The 24,423-nt window shown below is 38.7% G+C and overlaps 1 long non-coding RNA gene across 1 annotated transcript in view; it reads right to left on the minus strand.

The window, feature by feature from the left end:
• LOC137204626 (uncharacterized) overlaps positions 1-24,423 on the minus strand; it is a 124,350-nt gene that overhangs the window by 98,222 nt on the left and 1,705 nt on the right. The window contains exon 2 of the long non-coding RNA XR_010933760.1: positions 23,943-23,994. This is a non-coding gene — a long non-coding RNA (uncharacterized lncRNA). The remainder of the gene's footprint in view (positions 1-23,942; positions 23,995-24,423) is intronic.

Raw genomic sequence — 24,423 nt, forward strand, 5'->3', positions numbered from 1 at the left:
CAGTAAAGAGAAAAAATCTCCTGCTCTTTCAGAAAGTACTGAATGACAGATGTGTTCTAAATGCTATGATATTAAAGATGGGACAGGAGAGACAGTTCCATGGGACACACTCCCTGCTCTATTCTGATTTAGCACCATGGCAAAGACAGTCTGAGTATCCAACAAATTCCATTTAATAGTTGTGTTTCGAGGATGTAATAATGATGACTACATATCCAGATAGCTACCTTGCAGTTAGATAAGACCATGACTTTTGCTCTGGCCAGTGAAATGTGAGCAGAAGCAATGTGGCTTGAAATGGGGCCCCTGCCAAGGGGAAGGGGGATTCTTGTGTAGAGATAATAGATACACAAAATTCAAGCACCCTGGTTTACTGAGACACCACAGGGAGAACAGTCATCTTTAAGTATCTTCCAACTTGCAGTCAGGCTTTTCACGTGTGACAAACCTTTATTGTTTAAGCTATGAGCTTTGGGGTTTAATTAGTTACCCCACAATATCATCTTTCCTGTCTTCACTAATACAAACATCATACAATTATAGACCTAAAAGGGATAATTTCCCCAATTTCTCTTTTTATAGATTAACCTGAGCCCCCATGAGTCTGACGTGTTCAAAACCATGAAATCGGAGAGGTGTAGAGGAACCTAGAATGCAGGTCTCCTGACATTTGTCCCGCTGCTCTCCCATTTATGACAAAGATTATAATCTAAGACATTGGAATAATAATGATAAATATATTAATAGCAAGTCAATATTTTAGAAAAGTAGTCACATTTATATACATGTACACAATAAACACATGCTATTAAACATATGTGTGTGCATATATGCAGAAGTATATGAGTGACAGCTACAGATATGAGAAGGCCGACTCCTTCATGACTTTGTAGGGGCTTTCACATGACATGTTAGAACTTGGTGCCACTCATCTTGATAAACACTGAGGAATCATATTGTTGTTCATACCAGGATATGTCTTACATATTATTTACTGTTTATTTTTCCCTTTATTGATAAATGAGGAAGTTAAAGCCCAGGAAAAAAAAAAACAGTATTCCAAGTGCATGCTGTCATTTGGTGATAGAAGCAGAGCAGGAATTATGCCCCTTCCCATCCCACCAGATGCTTTGTGTTGCATTTAAAATTTTCACCCTGCCTCTCAACTTGAGGAAGTAATTGAAGGTTGAAGTGATGTGATTAAGTATGAGGAGGGAAAGGAGAACAGCTCTTTCCACAGAAGTGGTGGGACAAGGAGAGTATTTAGAATTGGAGAGATGGGGCATGGAGGGGGTGGAATAAGGAGAACGGCCTGATGAGAAATGAGCAGGTAACTATAGTGGTTAATATCAAATAAGCTTGTCCTTACGTATTCATGAGCTCACAGGATCTGTGGGAGGGTAATTTTTGAGAGGAGAATAAGTTGGTCATCTTTGGGAATCTTTTATTACTACTGTCTGTGGGGGTTAGGAACAAAGCAACATAGTATGAAGAGAATTGCTGCCCATTACATAAGACTGGGGCAGTCTCTTGAATTCTCAGAGGAAAAGTGTGATGAAAATAATGTCATTCTAACTCATATTTTCCCTTGTGGTTGAATAAGTCATTATGATAAATAATCTCTCACCTCTTGTGCCCACATGATGTCTCTGAACAAGGCTTTCTTTTTTGTGGTGTTTTAATCTCCTTTCTCAGGCACATACTAATGCCCTAGATTCAAATGACCATCTGTTCTGAACTTCGACTCTAGTCTGTAAGTGAGGCCCTAAGGTCTCTGCTAGAGATCCATTTGATTTGTAATAGTCAAAGAACAATGAAATTCCTTCTGAAAGCCTGCTTGAAAGATACGATTGCAAATGACCTCATGTTTATGAAGTATTCTTCATTAGAAAAGTGAGTATGTGTGTGTACATATATACAAATTCAACAACCATCTTCCATGGTAGGGGCTGAGCATAAAAGATGAAAAATCTGTGATCCTATCCTGAGTAACCCAACTCGCAGACCTCCCCATTTCAATCTGTTAATTCGCTTTAACCTTACCTTCATTGGTCAACCAGTTTAGAGGCTTTTTGAAAAGTGTTACGTCCAGCTGAAAGCAAACGGAGACCTCAGGCACCATGCAATTACTCAGACAGAACATATTTACTTCCATCTTAAGAACTGCCTGTTTGTCTACTAAGAAAATCACCCCAGCAGCAACACTGGTAATCTCTCCATTGAAAAACTTCTGCATACAGCATAGCCTCCTACCAGTTAGCAATAACCATATCCCCTTCTGTGCCTCCACAGTACTTTGGACATATGTTCATGATACACTTTTTCATTTCAATTTATTAGAATTCATTTGTATAAGTCCATCCTATTAAACTATAAGTGTTTTAAGGTAAGGAATTGCTTTGAGTATATCTATCATCCCCAACACTGACACAAAAGAAGTTCAAATTCTGTGTCAATAAATAAATGAACGTATTGCTATAGAAGCAATGCTTGGTGGTAGGGGAGAGGATCCTACAAATGTAAGTAAATTACGTGGAATAGAAGGTAGGAAAGACAGAATCAAAGCTGATTCTGACTTTGCTGATCATGAATTATATATCTGTCCATCTTTCAAGGGGGTCAGGTTCTCATGCAGCTTTTCTCCTTCTAAGAGGAATACTTTTCTAGACACATGGAAATACTTGTTCTTGACTTGGGAAATAGGAAGCCAAACCCAGATGCTGTGTAGAAATCATAAGCTAGAGCAGGACCCAGAAAGATGGCAGCTGATAAATTCTGTTTTCTATTTTTTTTTTTTTTTTGTGGTACGCGGGCCTCTCACTGTTGTGGCCTCTTCCGTTGCGGAGCACAGGCTCTGGACGCGCAGGCTCAGCGGCCATGGCTCATGGGCCTAGCCGCTCCGCAGAATGTGGGATCTTCCCGGACCGGGGCACGAACCCGTGTCCCCTGCAGCGGCAGGCAGACTCTCAACCAGTGTGCCACCAAGGAAGCCCTAAATTCTGTCTTCTAACAATAAAGAAGAAAATGCCCTTTCCACCTAACTCAGCCAGTTTGGGCTCACCATATCTTCAATAGGTGGAAATATACGAAGCAGAGAGAGAAAGGAAGGGATCATTCTGGGGTATAGGATTTGCCTAAATCCTGAGCAGAAAGGACATAGAAAGGCATTGGTGTCAAGCCATTATTGGTTTTACATTTTTATCTTTTTAAAATACAACTAAGAAAGCAGTCTTCTTCAAAAAAAAAAAAAGAAAAAGAAAAGAAAAGAAAGGCAGAAAATCTGGAAGCATGAACAAACCTGACAACAGCATCTAGTGGGACTCCCTCTAGCCTGATTGCTAGTTAAGTGCTAATGAGAAACCTGGGAGTCCCCTCAGGTACCATGTGCAAGACTTCCAGGCCCAGTAAGACTTCTCTGCTCTCCATTTCCTCGTCCTCAATCTGAGAAACATCATACCATACCATTCACAGGGGCAGATAACAGGGTGTTTGTAATATGGCTTAAAAACCCTAGATGAAAGCAACTTTCTAAAGACAAAGCTGTGGTGATATATCTAACCTCCTCATGCTTCCCGTAACTTGCAGTGTTTCTTAAAACTCGATTCTCTGGGTTGACCTTGCTTTCGCTTGAATTATATTTTAGATAGGCCCATCTATTAATAATTTACTCATTTCTCATTTACATTATGTTACGTTTGTTTTCTTAAGGAAGTAAGAGTATTGATTTTAATTCCTATATCATGAAGCAAATTATTTCCGACCTCTGTATGTACAGAAGATATACACTTAAGCTGCAACTCGTGCGAGCTATAAAATACCCTGCTGAATCATAAATATTAAAGCAAATAACTTTCCATCTTGAGGCCAAGAATGTATACATACTTCCATGGAAAAAAATGAGGACATTTAATTTTAAGTTAAAAAAATTAATTGAATCATGTAGGAGTTGAGGGAAGTTTCAAGGGGAATATAAGACTTTAATATTAAAAATCTAAATGTTATTGCCATAATTGTAATACTCCAAGAGAAAACCCATTCAGAGTTGTATCATTCCATTCTAATTATAAGAACTATATTTTCCTCAGGAAGTGAGGTGCTTCTTTAGTGATTACTAATCATTACCTTCCTTTTTTAGAATATTAATTTTTGCAGCAGGAGAGGCCACAACAGTGAGAGGCCCGCGTATCGCAAAAAAAAAAAAAAAAAAAGAATATTAATTTTTGCTTTGTCTAGCCACCCCCTTGAGGTATGTGAGATCGTGGCCTTGGAATGACTCTTCATAAATATACATACCCAAGATAACAAATATCTATGATATAATTAAAAGTTCTTAAAACTAATTTTGTTCTCAGCTCACCATAAAATTATCTTTTAAGACTTTTTATATACAATATTACTACTCTTTCCTTGCAAATTCAAGATTTTTCTGAATTTTGAACGATCGACCCTCCCTGAAATGTTTAAGCTAGATGTGGAAAGAAGTATAGATTCGCCATTGGGAAAAAAGGAAGGAAGGACATAGCTGGGGGGAGGTTTCTCTCACCTAGGATCCCTGTGAAAGTAAAAACTAAAGAAGGATTAATTACAGGGTTGATTCACAATAGAGTCCAAACTCTTAGCATTTCTTTGACTCTTTGTTCATATCATGATGACACAAGCCAAAGCATATTCAAGGAGTGAAAAGTCTCCTCTTCAGGACTATAGTCACCAGTATCCTCACCCCTGCTTCCTCTCATGTTGCACCACACACTGCCCTCTACTTCTATGTTCACCTACCCTTGTAGCCTATCCCTGTATCAAGTTGCTTATACATAATCATATTTCCAACAGTTTTCTTGTCTCTCCAGTAATGCTGTAAACTCCGTAAGGACATGGTGTATTTTGCTATGCACTAACAAATTCAGCACTGTGTTTGCCTCTTTACTTTCTTATCTTCTACACAGTGCTTGGTACATAGCTAGTGTTAGATAAGTTTATATTTAGCTATATTTTACATAGTTAATCCAAAATACACCTGAAGAATGATTTATAGTATTTATCTAGAACCTAAAGGTGGTATTTGCATTTCGATAAGCAGATAGAACACAATTTTGCCCTTGATCTTCTTTAATGAAATTACAATAGAGCTGCAGAAGGGAAAGTAATCTATTCCATGCAGTTTCCTACTAACAAAACTAAAAAAGGATCATCTAAACCTCTGGGACAGGTGTGAATTTATATGGCTTCCTTCCTGCTCCAATTTGAAAAACACTACTCAGCAGCTGTAAAGTACAAGTGAACATCAGAATATCAGGATTTGTGATTTCTTGGCATTGATTATCTAATGTGCAGTTTTACATATTCATCCAGTTGGTCTTTAAGGCGATTCGGTAGCTAATTGTTTTTATCATTGTTTAGATCTGAGTTAGTTGTACCATATGGTCACTATATTCTTGTATCCTTGGGCTTCCCTGGTGGTGCAGTGGTTGAGAGCCCGCCTGCCGATGCAGGGGACACGGGTTCGTGCCCCGGTCCGGGAAGATACCACATGCCATGGAGCGGCTGGGCCCGTGAGCCATGGCCGCTGAACCTGCGTGTCCGCGAGAGGCCACAACAGTGAGAGGCCACAACAGTGAGAGGCCCGCGTCCAAAAAAATAAATAAATAAATTCTTGTATCCTTAAAAAACTGAGATAAGGCATTGGCGAACATACTTCTTAATGTTATTATAGTTATCATGAAAAACTTCATTTCATAGGTATATAAGAAAAAATCAATATGTAGTTAAAATAAGGCATGCCAGTAATATTTAGATGCAACAAATTGCATTTTCGTAGTATCAAAACACTTACCGAGATGGTTCATTTTATATTATCAATATTAATTTTTTTTATTTCCTAGAGGTGAAACTATACAGAGAATTATGTTATAATCAATCAAGTAAGATAAGGAAAATATATTAAGTCTGGGCTGCAAAGGAATATTTTTTATGTGCTATGATCCACCTCCATTTAGATTTATTGATATATAATAGGTATCAAGTAACTCTAAATGGTTGTCTAGTGATAATAATTTCATTTGGGGGCCACATTTTATCAAGTTGATTCTATACATAAGGATTTTACTACCCAACCGACAATGCTATAATGGGTTCTTCTCTTTTAACTAATGACAGTCTATTAAATACCATGATCAAAGCCTAAGCACTTCTTGAAATTAGGTTAAAGACATCTTGCAAAATTCACATTTCACATGCATTTAGAGTTTCAGCCATATGGTTAACTCTTGAGACAGAAGGGAATCAAGGAATAATATTTAGTAGTTGTTTTTCTTTCAACCTATTTCTAGATAAATATAACACTGACTTGAAGAAGTAAATTTCCCTATGATTTCTGTAATCTCTAATATCTCCTTCCATGTGTATATTTATGTTGGTTCTATCTCCCTATGCAGGCTCAAAGTTGATGGTCCAGCAGCCCCTCTCCTATTCCCTGCATTAAATTCACAGTACATGCCTCCACCAGCTTTTGTGTAATTAAACTTGCTATTTTTGACGCTCAAGTAAAAGCCATTGAAAATGTAATGGTAACTTTTATGTGGATGAAAAAGGCCTATTTGTCACCATTTGTTATGCCAATTCAGCCATGATAAATTAACAGAAATGGAGTGTTCTCCATATTTCTAGTGTGACTCCCCTTAAGCCTCATGGCCTGAATGCTGAGAGAGGACCCTTTGAGGAAATGGCACCCATAATGCCGGAATGCTTAACAGCACTTTGCAGTCTGGAGCCCAAATGGCCCCAGTCTGACTCATCTGCACGTCAAACTTGTTTGGCATTTGGCTAATGGGTAGTTCTGTTTTGACATGAATCACTGAAACTTAAACATGTTAAACTAAATATTTAAACTCTGCATAAATCTTTATGAAATATCTAAAGTATATATCTGAAGCCTTTTAAAAAGCACCTTAGTTAAACATAAAATAATTATACGTAATAGTCTCAAAGATTCCCGACTTTTCTCTTTTGAAGGGGTAGACTATTCTGGGGATATTGATGTTTTGCTTTCAATGAAAGGAAAATTATTCCAGTATGAACTTGTCTGCTCAGGATGAGGGGATGTGAAAGCTCAGCATTCAGCGAGTAAGCTAGAAATTCGGTCCATCAGTGACGGGGAATCTGGGGTCCGGAGACACCTGAGGGCAAATCTCTGCATCATCTGGGTAAATACTGCCTTTCTCTTTAGGCCGTTTAAAATTGAATAGAGGGAGTTCCCTGGTGGTCCAGCAGTTAGGACTCTGCACTTTCACTGCTGGGGGCTGGGTTCGATCCCTGGTGGTGAACTAGGATCCGGCAAGCAGAGCTGCGCGGCCAAGAAAAAAAGCTCCTTTTAAAATAAATCAATAGAGGGAAGAGATATGGGAACATATGTATATGTATAACTGATTCACTTTGTTATAAAGCAGAAACTAACACACCATTGTAAAGCAATTATACCCCAAGAAAGACGTTAAAAATAAATAAATAAAATTGAATAGAGACCAGGAAAGTTAAAAGATAAAGTAGTGGGTTGTTTTTTTTTTTAAATAGCTAAACATATTTTTCAGATGTTATCAATATCTGCAATTGATAAAGCCAGAGAGTAGTTTCAACACCAAACCCTAGATTCAGCGTATGTAGTTAATTGTCCACTGGGCATTAAAGGATGGAAACCAACTCTGAGTGGAGACTCTCTGGATCTAGCTAAGAAACAGCATTTCAGTCTAGTCCAACAAATCTTTCATCCAGCACAGGCATTTTGAAACTTCCAAATATTATGAAAGACCGCATCTTACTTCCTTCGTTTTAGAAAAGTATACTGTGGATACTCTTGAAGACTTACAGTACTGAGATCAAAATTGTAACCCTTATAAGCTGACTCTAACTTGCCTCTCCTTTCACATGGATTTCCTGGAACTGTCTCTTGACTCAAATATGGGAAGAGTAAAAAGAGGTATTTTTTCATGACAAACTACAACCAAATGTTGAAGAAAGCTCAACAAATAAAGCTAACTGAAATATAAAAGGCAATACTGAATATTCTTAAAGACAATAAAACCTAGTCCTAAATACTACTTCAAGCTGTAATAAAATGAAATGCTCTCAGTTTTTATTTGGTTACTGCATTAATATAGGAAATACAGAAATACTTGAATTTCTAGTAACAAAAGGCGATAACAGTAGCCTGTAATAACATTACCAAATGCAGAACTGTGGCCCTCCAGCAATGGTTAAAGCAATGGGCTCAGCGAGTGGAAGGGTGTGAAAGGATGAACCCCTTCCCCCCTGACAGCTGCTTAATTCCCTCCAGCAGAACTGATTTTTTAAATGCCCTTTTGCACTAAATTGACCTTTTCCATGAATAGGTCAGCCAGGTGCAAGCTACCAGATGTGACTTTCCGTGGCTTCTAAGCCTCAAGAGGCCATTTATCTCTTCTATTAGATAGGACTCGATGCTAACAAGATGCACGGTGGAGCAGCATTTTACTAGCATATATAGATTCGACAAAATTGCATTTTCTCCAATAGGAAAGGTACTTCAAATGTGTTGTTTCCTTTCATTATGTTATAATTACATGATGAAAACACTGCTCAGTGTTTGGGGAGTAATATGGAGATGCTTGTTAAGCTATTTCTGATAGCCTAAATAAGCTTATACTCCTATAAAATGCCCTTCTTGCCCACTTTATTTTGAATATATTTTTAATGGTTCAACAACATGCTAAATTACTTATGCGAAAGACTTTAGGAAACTTGAACAGACAGTTGAAAAAGCTCAAATATCTAATGGGGTTTTACTGAAGGACCTTAACCACTGAAAGTAGGCTCTTCTACTCTCAGCACTTTCCCTGGGCTGCCCTCCACACCCAAGACCAGGCCCCATCGCATGCTTTGTGGCTCTTTTCCTAACAAATAGCATATATTGTTCCTTCTCCCCAAGCAAGGGCTTGAAGGTATCCAATCTCTATCTTTCCCTGTCTCAGCCCCAGAGGCTCACTGGGTCACTAACCTTATCAGATAAACTAATCTCAGCTGTTATCTCAAAGTCCTTTTTGGAATAACATATATCTAACATTCTCTCACCTGATTTTCTAACTCAGTGGTACCTAAATTTGGAGAGCTCCTCAAAAATGCAGATTCTTTTTTTTTTTTTTTTTTTTTTTTTTTGCGGTACGCGGGCCTCTCTCTCACCGCTGTGGCCTCTCCCGCCGCGGAGCACAGGCTCCGGACGCGCAGGCCCAGCGGCCACGGCTCACGGGCCCAGCCGCTCCGCGGCACGTGGGATTCTCCCGGACCGGGGCGCGAACCCGCGCCCCCCGCATTGGCAGGCGGACTCTCAACCACTGCGCCACCAGGGAAGCCCAAAAAATGCAGCTTCTTAAACTCTAATGCAGATTCTTATTCTGCAAGTCTAAGGAGAAATCCCCAAATGACTATATAGGGCAGCTATGTTTGGCAATCCTTTGGTCAGCTCACTAATGGCTACTGTGGGAAATGGGAGACCCCGTAATGAATGGGACACTATCTCCAGGCAAGGAAAAATCCACAGGTAATATGCAGGCTTGGATTCAGATCTCCAGTCTGTCACTCATGGGTTGTATGGCCACTTTGAGCCTCAGCTTTCTCCCTTAAAAAACAAGGAGGAAATGATACTTGCCCAGGTTGTTGCGTGAATGAATGAGATAATTTTGTTGAAGATGTCACCATGAGGCAAGAAAAAGAAAATTGAGAGAAGGGAGATAAAACACATGGTAGTAGAAACGAACTAAGGCAGTCCTGAAAGAAATTGTCAATTATACTGCTTTCCTGATGAGGAATTCATGTCATTACACTCTCCGGGGTGTGGCATGGAATTATCCTGGGTGGAACTTAAGAATTGAAGGGATTTAGAAGTCAGGATACAGGGAGTATCTTCCTGTGGGCAATCTGAGAACTTTTCTGTACATTCATTCAATAGTTTGTTGACCGTCTGCCAAATGCAAAAGATACCACATGCAGAAGTAAGAGAGACAGAGAAAAGTTGTCCCTTGTCTGCTGTAATTTATGTTTTAGTGGGAACAAAGCTGAAAATATGCAAAGAGACAAGTGAGCAGTAAATGAACAAATAAGAAAAAATCAGGTCTTGATAAATACCATGCAAGACATTAAAAAAGGTAATGTGATAGAGAGTAACTAGGCTGATGCTTTCAGTTGGATGAGAGAGGAGGACATCTCCCAAAACGTGACATTTAGCCTGAAACCTGAAGAGCAAGAAGGAGCCAGCCATGAGAAGTTTGGGGGTTAAGAGCATTCCTGGCCAAGGTCACAGCTAGTACAAATGTTCTAAGATGACAAGCTTGGCATGTTCAAACAACAGGAAGAAGGCCAATGTGGCTGAGGTACAGTGGGTGATGGCGAAAGTGTAGGACAAGAGGTCAAAAAGGTAGGGCGTGGTCGGAGCATACAAAGCTTTGTATTCCAGAGTCAAGAGTTTGGATCTTATTCTAAGGAGGCTGAGAAGCCACTGGAAGGTCTTGAATAAGAGTAGTGTCATGGTTAGATATATGTTTCACCAGGATCAGTCTATGGATAGATGTGTGGTTCCCCAAGATCCGCTTGGGCTGTCAGTGGAGAACGAATTTTCTTAGTAAAGGAGTGAAAGCAAGCACACCATTTAGGAAGCTACTGCAGCAGTTCAGGCAAGAGGTCAGATGGAGGTAGTTTTGGAGACAGAGATAATCATGCAGAGAGGGAAACAAATGGAGTTACGACATGTTTTAGAAGCAACGTCTATAGTTCTTGTGATAGAGTGGATATGGGATATGAGGCCAAAGAAGGAACCAAGGAGAAACCAAGGCTTTGGGGCTTGAACAAATGGATGATGGCTGGCAAAGAGCAGGTTGGGAGGGGGCAGATTCAAGAGCTCTCCTGTGATATTTCAACGGCCATAAAACAAATAACAAAAAGTAAATAAGTTCATGAAAGTCATCCAGTGCTTGTTCTATCATCAGAAAAGCAACCTCTGAATTGAAATACTAACCGTACAGTACCTGAACTTTAGTAGATGTTTTACTCTAAGGAATTTTTAAAAAGCATTTTACAATGCACTTATACAAAGAACAAGTTTTAAAAATCACCTCCTGGGTGAGATACACACAAAACATTAAATGATATGGCAAAGTATAAGTACATTTGAATTAATAATCTAAGTTAGAACTTGATTAACTTGTCGCCATGAGGTTAAAGGTGGGTAAACTTCCACCAGGTAAGCTATAGTGACAGTGGAATGTATTGAGAGCTCATGGTATACCAGGCACTGTTAAATGTTCATCTTTCTACTGAACCCTGTGAGATAAATTCCATAATCATCTTTGTTTCATGAAGGAGGGAACTGAAGTAATTTCCCAACTGTCACAGAGCCTATAAAGGGGAAGCAGGGTTTGAACTTAGGCAGCCTGAGTCTGGAGCCCATGCTCTTAAATTATGGTAAGAAATCAGGACTTCACGCGCAAGACGTTTCTTGACCTCCAACTTCAGTGGAAAGAGTTAACAGCTTTATATTCCTGTCATTCCCTTGACAGAATTCTGTCCATGAACAACTAAAGATAAACGAGACCAAAGCCCTAGGTGTTCGAAAGCTATGATACAAGAAAAGATAAGTAGACTGTTTATTTTATGAGTATGTTGCTTTAACTTGTATTATGCGATAAAACCCCATTAATTCACACTTCACTAATCTCGTGTTTATAGTTAACCAACTAAACTACAGGTAATTAATATTAAGAAATATTACTTTTTCTTCAAAGAGTTTGTTAGAATCTTATTTGTAAGCTAGAAAAATCTAGGGTTTTTTAGAAAAAGTCATTTATTTCTGGCTCTAGTAATTAAATTTATTATGTTACCAAAGTATCGTATACTTATGATGCAGTATAAAACAATCAAGGATTTTTGTGAAGTATAGTTTTTTATGAGCTTAGTATTATTGCCCATTAATAACCATTTAAATGTTAGCTTAAAATATTAACCTTGAGATTACTAAAACTCCATGCCTTCTCAACTATTTTCTCAGCCAGATTTCTCACTATTTTCCCTCCCTTATTCCCAATGAATAAACATCAGCTTTCAAAATTATGTTCTTTTTAACTTTGTGGAGGCTGTTTAGAGAAATGAAAATGTAAATGATACAAATTGATAGTCCTTGATTCATGGAGCAATTCTTCCCAAGTTGATGCAAGAAACCAGGAAATGCCCATAGCCACATAAGACTTTTAATACAGGTATTTCAAATACCACCAGATTTTTGTCACTTATTTTTAGGAGGGAAATTTCTGTGAACAATAGAAAATGATGAATAGCTAGTTTTAATTGAGGCCTATTTTTCATTTTTTTAAAAAATGATAATTATAGGTTGGAGAACTCACTATAACTTAACACAGGACAAATAGTGTTAATTTTTGAGAGGGAGAAAGACAGCTTGCTACAAAAGGCTAATATTTATTGAGAACTTTCTGTGAGCAATCCCTATATTAAGTACTTCACGTGAACTATCGTCTCTGACATTCACAATAACCTGTGTGATATATCCTATGATTATGCCCCAGCAGAGGAGAAACTGGTACTCCAAGAGGTCACACAGTAAGGATGACACTGGTGTTGGAACCTAGCCCACCTGTTAATCACTATGCTCTGCAGATGTAGATCTGTGTCCTGAAGATGCCCAGGGAACGTGATCAGCACTTTATCTTTTTTTTTTTTTTTTTTTTTTTTTTTTTTTTTTTGCGGTACGCGGGCCTCTCACTGCTGTGGCCTCTCCCATTGCGGAGCGCAGGCTCCGGACGCGCAGGCTCAGCGGCCATGGCTCACGGGCCCAGCCGCTCCGCGGCATGTGGGATCTTCCCCGACCGGGGCACGAACCCGTGTCCCCTGCATCGGCAGGCGGACTCTCAACCACTGCGCCACCAGGGAAGCCCAGCATGTGATCTTTTGTCACCTCCCCTTAGCAGCAGGAGCGGCAGCAGCCCTGGGTGGTATTTACAGTGACTCGATGGGGAGGAGAAGGTGTGATTGGCCAGTTGATGCCCTTGAGTAATAGAGACTGTCAGACCATGGAGCTGAAGCCAGAGATGCTCGCTCGGGGACCACAGGGAAAGCTTTCGGTTCTGTCTAAACAGCTTATTCATTTACTGGCAGCAAAGACATCATCTAAACTCCTTGACACATTTACTCGCTCTCTGACCTCAATTTTTTTCAGGAGAAATTTTAAAACAAAATCTTTGATATGTTCTTTCCAAATTGTAAATCTACCAGAGGCATATTATATGTTCATGACTAAGATCTCCCTACACATTCATTTCCTGTTCTCTTAGGCCTTCTCCTCATAAATTTCTGTTTTTCTCTCCTCTGTTTCCTTCTTTTCTTGTATTTCTCACATATACCTTCATCTCTTTGGAGGAGGAAGGAAGGAAAGGAAGGCAATAAAAGAGAAAGAAGAGGTAAAGCTGTAGTGAAGCCATCATGCTCAGCATTTATTTCCTACATAGAATATTTTTGTGCCCATATCACTTTGCTTCCTGGTTTTAAAATTCTGTCTTTAAATTAAATTCTTTAGAACCATACATTTTTATGTAGGTAACTTTCTTTACATTTTTGTGCCTCAAGCAGAGAATGTGGGTTCTTCTTTCTAGATGTGTGACTTACTCAATATGTGAATTAGGACAAGAAATAGCTTCTTACATTTTCAGCTTCGTCATCTGTCAAACAGAGAACAATATCTGTTTCGCCAACTGGACAGGGTGTCTGTGAAGATTAAATGAAACAGCAAGAAGGATGCGCTTAGAAAACACTGATACTCAGGAGGTAGCTCTGGCAGCATAATATTTTCTGTTTCTTTCTCAATCCTTTCTCCATTACTTTCTTCCTTTTTTTTTTTTTTTGCCTTTTTCATCTGCCATTTGAACAATGCCTCATTTATTTGACGGACCAACAGATAAGATTACTAGAAGATAATGAGTTTTCCACCAAACTAAACCATGGAAATTTATTTTTTAGCTCTAATCAGCTTAAATGGAAAAATTTCAAAGTAAGATTACTCATATCCTGCCTCTTTAAACATAGTTTATTAAACACAATTTCTGTTTCCTTGATAATTCAGGACTATCATCACTATATATACAATGCCTCCTCCCAATAAATTGTTGCCATCCATCCCATGCTGCCGCTAGTACTGCTTCAATTCCTTGTTCCTGATTCTATTGGTGCACCTTTACCCACCGTCTAACTTGTGTTTTACAGTCTTTCTACCCAGATAACTCTCAGTTCCTTGATGGCATTGGCTGTTTTTCATATAATTCTATGTCCCAGTGCCTAGCACTATGTATTATACAATCCATTATATAGTATGAGTTTAATAAGCACTATCTTAAGTTATAAAATTCAGCGATAACCCAAGAACCTACTCATCTCTGGGAGCAAAGGGAGGAAAAAGATAATTCCATCAAATGTGTTGTTTCTTATATATTTAATCTTCACAATAACTGAGTAAGAAGGTAATATTAGTATTTCTATTTTAGAAATGAAAAAGCTGAGGTTCAGATAACTCAAATACCTGCCCCAAATCACACAGCTACCAGCAGAAAAGCTGTAACTTGAACCTGGACCTGTCTTATGCCAAAGTCCATCCACTTCCCTGCCAAACCACATATACTCACTCTGACATGGAATGGGCCACCTGCTTTTTGGTTGAAGATGAAGTTCATACAGTTTTTCTGCTCCTCCCTCAAAGTCACCTGTCACCTCTGGCTATTGCCCTCTCCTACCTGATTTTGCTGTTCTGGTTTTCAATCAGAAAATACTAACCATGCTTGTTAGACTTATTTAGAAATAAGAATAAAATATTCTTAGTAACAACATAAGGAAAGGATGACAAATGGTACGTGAGCTGCCTGCTTCACCCTGATGGCACAGTAGTAGCTGACCAGCGGGCTGGGTTGAGGCAACATCCACGCTCTGCAGGAAGGGCCCACTGGGCATAGCAAAGTCTGGCATAGTTAAGACAAGAGAAAGTGGTGTCATGCTTCTGGAGCCTAGGGAGTTTTCAATGAGTAAATCGCATGAAAGTTACTGTGTGGTCTTGGCATCATCTACCTAGATTTTCAGATGTGATTTTGCTTACTCCTTTGTTCTGAGCTAGAGTATGCACAGTTAAGGAGGCTAGATCAATGCCTTCTGAATAACTAAAATATTTATGATGGTCTTCTTCTTTCTCTTCCTCCTTACTTTGTTTTTCTTGGCCAGTGGACAGGTCTTAAGTTTGGCAGCATCATCCACATCAACCACTGACTTTCCCTAAGTCACTGAGAGCACACAGACTAAGAGAGAGCAAACCTCTGGTACAGATTAGACAACCCCAGGGGAGTAAGTAAGTTAACAAAGAAACAAATGACTACAGTCGGCATAAGAGATTTTTTTTCCAGAAATAGTGTGTGTGAAGATTTAAGTACATGTGGCACCCTGACACCCATTAGACTACTTCACCCCTGCATCATTCTTTCCACTGCCCACAAGAGCTGGTGACATTTGCTAGCCTCCTTTGCTACTACTTCTGTCTTTGTTACCACCACTTCCGCTCCATATACAATCTTCTTTGCTTGCTTTCCCCTTCTCTCTGCCTTTCTTATTTCTTATCTCATTGGATCCCTGTCATGTTGTGTGAGCTTCTTGGCTCCTACGTGAAAAGGCTGACCTTTTATATACATCACCATCAAGCCAGAAGACTTTTTCCCTCCTGCTGGAGAATTAATCAATCACAGCTCATCCGCTATAACCTTCACGTCTTTGGTTCTTCTTAACTCACTCATTCAAAATGCTCAAATCTCAGTTTCTTTCTTACAAGATACATAATTTTTTTCCTTTTGTATCTGACACCTTTCCTGTTGCTTGAACACTACACTGGATAACTGAGGTTATGCTGTACTCTATAAAGCCCAGCTGCTGGAAGCCACTTTTCTATCGTCCCACACGTGGTAGTCAATGTACGCATCCATTACCCTTCCAGGGAGTACCCAGTTTAGATTCAATTCCCAAGTGGCCAGCTCTAACAGTTCTCTTTTCTCTCCCACTCTTCAGCATATGTCTCAAAGAAGGGAAGACTGTCATCATTAGAGGGGTAACCTTGATTCTACTAGAAGCGATTTTCTCAAATCATTTGCAAAAAAAATTACTTAACCAATTCCTTGTGGCAACTGGTGACAAAGCATAGTGGGTTTTGGTCCTGATATTAACAACTCCTGATAGCTAGGGGCTCAATTTGCTAGGGGATCATTCTAAAAATAGATTGCTTATGGCTGATCGACACCCAGAGACCCAATTTATCAAAAGGTATCCTGAAGGACAACATTCTGTCATTATTCCAAGAACAGAGTTACCTGATATTGCAAATTCAATTAAATAGAGTTGTGAAGGGAAGAAAAACAATAGAGAAATCACTTCTGGGAAGTAAGAAATGAAACAGGGTTTTCTTGTTGTTGTGGAACATACAGAGTTTTACCTATCTATGTTTATCTATTGAAGACAAGCAAGAGGAGAGGGAGAGATAGAAAATACATGAGTGAGAGGAGGTTATTCATGGTATAAAATTGTGTTGTCCTATATGGTGGTCACTGGCCACATGTGGCTAGTGAGCACTCGAAATGTGGTTAATCTAAGTTGAGATGTGCTGTAAGTGCAAAACACACATGGGATTTTGAAGATTTACCATAAAACGTAAGTGTATAAAATATCACATTAATATTTTTTCATATTGGTTACATTCTGAAAAAATAATATTTTGGACACATTTATTTAAATACATTATTAAAATCAATTTCACCTGTTCTTTTTTTATGTTTTAAAATGGCTACAAGAAAATGTAAAACTACATACATGGTTTGCATTTGTGGCTCATGTTATACTGGTTTTAGGCAGCTTTGGTATAAGGTCTTATCTACTGGGATTAGGTTCAACCGCAAGTAACAGAAAACTCCAGAATAGCACAGGATTATTCAAGATGGCTGCTAAAGCTCTAACCAGAATAACCACATTCCAGCCAGCTGGAAGGAGAAACAGACCATTAAAGATACATAGAAAACAACGTTATGGTCACTAAAGAGGAGGGGGGGGATAAATTGGTAGCTTGGGATTAACAGATATATACTACTATATATAAAATAAACAACAAGAACCTACTGTATAGCACGGGGAACTATATTCAATATCTCATAATAAGCTATAATGGGAAAGAATCTGAAAAGTTCTTTTCAGATTTTATATATATATATATATATATATATATATATAACATATATAACTGAATCACTTTGCTCTATACCAGAAACCAACACAACTTTGTAAATGATCTATACTTCAATTTAAAAAAAGACACATTCCATGTGCAACCAACCGAAACCATCTTCTTTGATAAATGAGAACACACACTGGTCAAAATCTAGTAACATTTTAGTCACATTGTTACCCATTAATACAAGAGAGGTTGGGCAAGGCAGTCTTTATTCCTAACAGTCAAGTGTTCAGCTAAAAATCAGGAATTATTTTTAAGATGACCATTTGTCCCAGTTTGCCTGAAAGTCTATTTTGTGTGTGTTGTCCTGGCATAATTATTAACAGCTCCCCCCTTCTCTCTCTCAAGTGTCCTAGTTCAGATGATAAATTATATGGTCACTCTTGTTATATTACCAAGAAAAAAAGAGAGAAACAGATGATGGGGTAGACAATTCAGTCTCTGCCAGAGATCCTTGAGGAATCACTTGAGAAATCCTTAGCAGGTGGGTGCCTCCTCCAACCCACCTCACCATTATTCTGAAACAATGCTTCTGGAGGTTACTTGTGACCTCCATATTGACAAGATAAAGGGCTTTTCTTAACTATTCTCTTATTTATTCACTCAACAAATATGTATGGCGTGCCTCCATTTACCAAGCACTGTGCATTTGGGGGATATGGGGGTAAAACAGAATTCAGTACCACTAATCTCCATACTATTAAACCCATCTCCTATAACAGTGGAATAACAGGCACCAGAATTGTCAGAATAATCGGGATTCTGGACTATAGTTTCTCCCCCTGGACATTTCTCTAAGATCTTTTTATCTTTTTCTGGTTCCAGATAATTCTAGCCCATTGTTTCCCAAAATGTCTTCAATATATCACTAGTTTCTCAAGAAAGTTCCATAGTCAAATGATATTTGGAAGTGTAGCATAATCAGAGCTTCATAATTCAAATCGGCACATTAAAATCTCTGAGAACTACTACCATAGAAATTCTTATTTAACTCTTCTAATCTGAGCTGGTTGGAGGGTTAATAGCTGTTGAGAGGTAATGCAACACCCCTTTTGTACTGCTCCTTTAGTCCCAGAAGTATGAGGATATTATAAGAGTCTCTGTCCAGAGTTTCTCCTTCTACATTAAGCCTCCTGAAGCTCACATTTGTTCTCTATTGTTACCTCCATGCAGATGACACCTAAGCAACCTTCTCTAGCCTTTGCCTCATTCCCCAAACTAAATGGGCAACTCTACTTGAGTTAAACATCATAATCTCAAGCTTAACAATCTAAGATTGAATTTGCCAAAATCAAGTCCCCCCTCATATATGTCAATGTTTTTAGTAATACTACCTGTGGTAGACATTTTGTTTCTTTAATTGGCTGTTTTGGGGTTTTTTGGTTTTGTTTCGTTTTGATTTGGCTTTGGCAAGGGTAGGGTGAGGAGTTTTGGGGCAGGCTGAGCAGACTTGCATCTTTATCCCTGCTTTTGGAAAAAGTTCCTTTGTGTGCAGTGTTGGTGAAAAGTTGTACATAGCCAGTGGCTCCTGGCAGCCTAGGCCGGAGCATGTGGTCTGGGCTCAGTTAGTCAGCCTCCCACTGGGGACTTTGAACTTGAGTTACTGGGACAGAGAAGCAGGTGGTTTTACAATTCATTCATAGTGTGGCAGGGGTGATATTAGCAGCAGTGTTCCATGACAATAGTGGCCTTGCCCTGGTCACCCGAGAAGATTCTGATGCATTCTATAGTTTGAGAAGCCCTGAATCAGATCTTTCTTACACATCAGTTCTTCCAGGAAGATTCACTAATTATCCCATCCAAGACTAACTCTTCCTTTTCTGGACTCCTATAACTCTTAATATCTATACCAGTCATGCTGAACCTATGCTATGTTGCTTTGCCATTATTTAAGTAGGTATCTTATCTCTGTAACTAGTTCCTAAGCTTCTAGAAGGCAGGATATAAGTCACCATGACTTACATATAGTAATTACACTCAGTGAATATTTGCCAGTGACAAGTTAATCGCACCTGATATATAAACTTCTCCATTTTCTACAGAATAAAGTTTAAATTAGTTCACCTCTATTCAAGAACTTCTAACGCAGTGGTTCTGAAATTTGTAATATTTTAAAATCACCTCCTAGAGAGCTATAACAAATACTTATCCTCAGGTCACAACTTCAGAGATTCCTATTTAATTAATTTTGCGTGCAGCAATCTGGTCACTGTGATTTAAAAAAAAAAATTCCTGAAGGGTTCTATATTGCAGGTGAAGTTGTCAATCATCATTGTGATATTCAAAGTGTGGCCCAAGGACCAGTGACAGCAGTTTACCTGGGAGTTTCTAAATGTTCATTTTAACAAGATTCCCCAGTGATTCATATGTACATTAAAGTATAAGAAGCACTTAGTCTAGAGCAGTGATGGCCAGTGGAAGTATAATGCAAACTACATGTGTAATTTAAAATCTTCCAGTAGCTCTATTTAAAAAGCTTTTTTAAAAAAAGTAATAATAATTTAATAACATAATTTATGTAATCCAAGGTATCCAAAAGGTTATCATTTCAACCATTAATATAAAATTATTAATAAACATTTCACAAGGTTTTTTTTGCACTGAGACTTTGAAATCCAGTATGTATTTTATTTTTTTTAATTTTATTTATTTTTTAATCGTCCCTGTTTTATTTTCTTATCTATAAAACAAGGATTTATCTTACCCAAAGCACAGGGATATTGTGAGGATTAAATGAAATAACAGGAAAGTGCCCAGTACAGAGTGTAGCACACATTCGATTCCAATAAATGTAAGTTGAATCTAGTTTGATCTGACTCCCTAATTTTCTCCTTTTAGACTCTGCATAGAAATACCCTGCCTATAAAAAATTAAGATCCTCCTTCCCCAATTTGTCCCAACTCGTACTTGCCAGACTGAATCACTCTTAAAATTGAAATGAAGCCCTTGACCTCACTACTTTTTCACTGATCATCTCAACCTCCTGACTCCACTTTCCTCTGTACTCAGGTTGAATATCATGATCTAGCCCTATAACAATTCTTTTGCAGACAGTCTCAACTCCCATGTTCCATGCTGCTTAAAATATTCCCAGTTGGGCAGAATGCAACCACTTGCTTGGCTTCTCCATATGTATACTTTATCAGCTGATTATTCTTGGAGAAAATTATCTAACTGGCTTCACTGATTTCATAGGAAATTCAGGACCTCAAACCTCCAATAGCAGTCAACACTCCCCCACCTAATTTCTTGTTTTCTTCTAGGAAGCTTGACTTCTCACTCTCTGAAATCACTATTCCATGATTTTTCCTCGCTCCTCAATTTTCCATTACTTCCTTTCTCTAAAATACTACTCTTTGACTCATATTTTGAGAAAATAGAAACAACTCCTTCACCTTCTCTTGACTAGGTCTACATATTCTTTCATCTGGTTCTACAACTCCTGTCTTCCTTTTGTTTATGAGGGAACAATGGTGCCTGCTCCTGAGAAACCAACACCTCCACTTGTCCGCACCCCCTTTTTTCTACCCTACTCAAGGACTTTATCTTCAATTATTCTCTTCATTCTCCCCTTCTCTACTGGACTATTTCTATCATTATACAAAGATGTTCTAGTACCTCCCATCCTAAAACAAAATATCCCTTAGTCCCATATCCCTCTCTGGACTATGTCCCCATTTCTTTGCAATTCTTCAAAGAAAAATTTCTCAAAATGCTGTCTGCCCTCACTTCCCTACTTTCTCATTTCCCATTCAATTTTCAACTCAATTCAGTTTGGCTTTAACCTTGCCATTGAAACTTCTCTTGTAAAGGTCACTAATTATCTCCAGTGCTGCCAAACTCAATACAGGTATCCCTATTTTTCTTTTATTGACTTCTGAGCAGTATTTGACATAGGGGCCACTACCTCCTCATTGAAATGCTTTCTTCTCTCAACTTCTGAGTTGCCAGACTCTTAGTTTGCCTTTAATTGGCCAGGCAATTTCTTTTCAGTCTTCTATCTATGCTCTTCCTTCCCTCCTTCCCAATCACCAGGGCTTCCTTCTATTTTCTTTTTCCCCCACTGGGTGCTTTGAACACCTTCCGTATGCTGATCACTTCCAAATTCATATCTCTAACCCAAGGCTTTCTCAAACCTCTGAACTGATATATCTGCCTCCTTAAGTGACATCTCCATCTGGATGCCTAATGTATCCTCTTGGTGGGGACCTTGCTTCACCAAGCCTTTCTACTACCCTATTATTTCCCTTTTCAGTAAATAGTAACAACATATACCCAGTTGTTCCAAATCTAGAAGTCATCCTTGGTTCCTTACTTTGCTTCACTGCATTCAATTTATCAGCAAGTCCTATGGCTGTGCCCTTGAAATATATCTGAAGACCATCCATGCCTTTCCACCTAGTTCAAGCCACTGTTATCTTTTTTTCCTAGACCAGTATGTATCTTATACTCACAGACTAGTCACACTTCAAGAGCTTCATGGCCACATGTGCTTAGTGGCTACCGTATTGAACAGAGCAGATCTAGAGCTAACTAACCTTTCCCTCTTTAACATCAGCTACAGCTTTCCTTACAAAAGCTTTTTGCTACAGTCAAAGGACCTTTTTATCAGCCAATCAACCTACCATTCATTTTCCGGTCTTTATACTGTTACCCCTACTGCTCCTTGCAGCCTTGAAAGTCCTCCTTCTACTCTCTCATGGTCTAGGTTCCATTTTTGCGGGAGCCATTCTGCCCATCACGATGTGAAAAAAATAATGTAAAATATTTCACTAATAATTATATCTTGATCATGTGTCAAAACTATAATATCTTAGAGATATAGTAAGTTAAACAAAATATATTATTAAATTTTACCTGTTTTGTTTTACTTTTTAAATGAGCTATATAGAACTAAAATTGTACATGTGGCTCACATTTGTGCTTGCATGACACTTCTATTAGCCAGCATGGTCTGGACCTAGAGAGGGGTTAAATCCTCTTGACTGTCCTCATCGTTTCTGACATCAGATCTGTGGACCCACCTCTTCCATAAGAAATAGTTTCCTTATATTCAGGTGTGGCCTTACACTTTTAGGCCTCTGACTGCTAAACATTTCCTAGCACAACAGAAAACCAGAACTTTCATACAGGGACATTCAAATACAGTGATGGAGCATGGAGATGTGGGCTCGGGCTCATTTCTGCGAAAGGTAAGGACTCCTGTTGAACCAGACCTACACCGGATAACCCTAGTGATTACTGAACTCACCCTATGAGACCAGAGGCTTCTTTTATTCATCTTTTGGTTTTCAGTGGTTGGCACAAAAAGAGTTCCTTTTAATAAATATTTACTTAACCAACTGAGTCTAGACGTCAGTGATTAGCTCGTTTTTAAAAAAAAAGATACAGTTGGAAAACAAGTCAAATACCCTCTAATAATGACAAACATTTCTATACTTTACTGAAAGGACAGTCTCCATTTGAAACCGTAAGCTGAACAGTATTTAACGGTTGCATCTTTATGAGACAAGAGAGTGTGATGATGCTCAGAAAAAATATATTCTTTATCAAATGAAAACTAATTAACCAGATGTTTTTATTACTGTGCACTTTATTTGGCTTTGGTGACTAAACCAAACCAATGAATCTGTGACCGTTTTCAAAACTGCATTCTAAAAAGATTTTTTGGCTGTGCCTCTTCATCCAGTGTTTAGTTTTATTTGTTTAATTTCACACAATACTAAAATGTTTCTACTAAAATTTTAGACACCCACCCACCCTCCTCTGCGCTTTATCTAGCAAGAAAGCCACATTGTTGGAGGAGTTGAAGAGCAGCACACGCTGAAAGTGCATATACCCTGATCTAATCCTCCAACCCAAGGCTAGGTAGAAAGCCTTTCCAGAGCTTTGCTTCACAGTTTCTGGGGTTGTACCTGCTCCCAGCCCCAGATGTGATCTTGCACAAGCTAGGCAAAATCACTGTGACAATGTCTTAGTCCATCAGCTACAGAGCTAAGGATTCTCTGAGAAGTTAGAACTGCTGAGAAAGCACGGGCTGTTGATTGTTCCTTTCCTGCCAAACATAAACCTGAAGCAAGACAGAATTATGAGAAACTAGATTCATCTCACCCCATCGTCCTCCTCAGTAATCTTCCTGGCACAAAAGAAAGAATGAATACCAATAAAAAGGTAATATAAATAAACATTTTAAATAAAGTTGACTAATTGAAAAGACTGATAGATGGAGCAATGCATTCTTCAAAATCTATTGTCATGCTTTTGCAGACTTTATTGCTTATCAGCATTTTTCCTCTCCAGAATAACAGAACAGCAACATTTGTTCAGAAAAAAGCAAATCGTGTTTCTTCCTTTTTTACTTGTATTGTTTGAGGTTTCTTTTAGACTATAGTGTGGCATTGTGATTTTGAGATGGGGAAAAAATCCTTGTCTTTCAAACATAAGGATGTGATTGTATGCTATTGTTGCCAACAATGAGCTACAGAGGTTAATGGATCACATATCTGGCAAACAGCCATCTTTCCTCCTGCTCAATATATTAAACAACATACATTCTGTTCTTGCTGCTGAGCTTATGATTTTGTCTGAGTAGTTGGTAAATAAGTTTACTTACATTTAAGTTATCTCTTTCTAGAACTCAACAGCTTTGTCCTTCAGGCTGTATCCTGAAATTGAAAAAGTACAGACAGCTTGAGATCCGAGTTCACCACCTTTGGAAGTGATGGTGAGAGTGGGCATGGGGAAGGGGGTGGGGGTCACAGTTGAATGATAATCTAGAAATATTGTGCCTTGTGAATTGCATCCAACCTTTCATTTTCAGATTGCCTAAATTAACAAAGTAAAATTACCATAATAGAAAAGAATGGATACTGGCGGAAGCACCACAATTCTTTCCAGTGCTGTTGCCAGTGAGCATTCCAACAGACCTCTAATTAAATGGACCAATTCTCTCCAGGACCCCAGGCTGACTCGACTCTGCATTCTATGACTCATTTGAAAACAGACCAGCGCTCATAAAGCAATAACGTGACTCCCAGTCTAAAGGACTTTTCTGCGTATTGCATTTGTACTAGGGAATTAATATGAGACCTAAT

This window comes from Pseudorca crassidens, chromosome 13, assembly GCF_039906515.1.
Source record: "Pseudorca crassidens isolate mPseCra1 chromosome 13, mPseCra1.hap1, whole genome shotgun sequence".
Taxonomy (NCBI): domain Eukaryota; kingdom Metazoa; phylum Chordata; class Mammalia; order Artiodactyla; family Delphinidae; genus Pseudorca; species Pseudorca crassidens.